Genomic DNA, 721 nt, shown 5'->3' with positions numbered 1-721 from the left:
AGGTTGTGGTGACTGATGTGTTTATAAAAAGATAAAGAGAGAGGAGTTATGTTCTATGGGATTGTGGTGAGGTACGGGGGAAGGGGATATCTCAGAGGGCCTCTGCTAGGGCATCTCTTCCCCCTGAGGGACCAGCCACAGGATGTATAGTATAGAATAGAGTTTATTCAGGGCATGGAGAGGGTAGGTAAGAGGGTAGTAGAGGCAGAGAAAGGGAGTGGGGGCAGAGAGAGAGAGAGAGAGAGAGAGAGAGAGAGAGAGAGAGAGAGAGAGAGGAGAGGAGAGAGAAAAGAGAAGCAGAGGCCAGTCATGAGCATGTGGAGAGAGGGAGAAGGGAATGGGGAAGGGAGGGGAAGGAAAGAGCCCAAGAGAGCACGAGAGAAACTAGAGGGAAGTACAGAGGAGAGGCAAGCAGCCCCTTTTATAGTGGTCAGGCCTACTTGGCTGTTGCCAGGTAATTGTGGGGTGGAGTTTAGACAGAATGCTAACAGTGACCGCCCCCCCAACCATAAAGCCATCTGGTTGTTACTTCATAGCTGTCATTTTGCTACTGTTATGAACACTAATGTAAATGTATGATATGCAACCCCCCAAAAGGTCAAGACCCACAGGTTGAGAACCAGGGACCTTAAAGAGGAAGGCTTAATGTATCTCACTGCCCATCAAGGTAGGCAGCAGGGCAGAAAGAGCAAAGGGCGTTTGTTCACTCTGCCCTTTGTCA

Source organism: Apodemus sylvaticus, chromosome 14 (genome assembly GCF_947179515.1).
Source record: "Apodemus sylvaticus chromosome 14, mApoSyl1.1, whole genome shotgun sequence".
Lineage (NCBI taxonomy): Eukaryota > Metazoa > Chordata > Mammalia > Rodentia > Muridae > Apodemus > Apodemus sylvaticus.
This window is presented reverse-complemented; position numbering follows the sequence as displayed.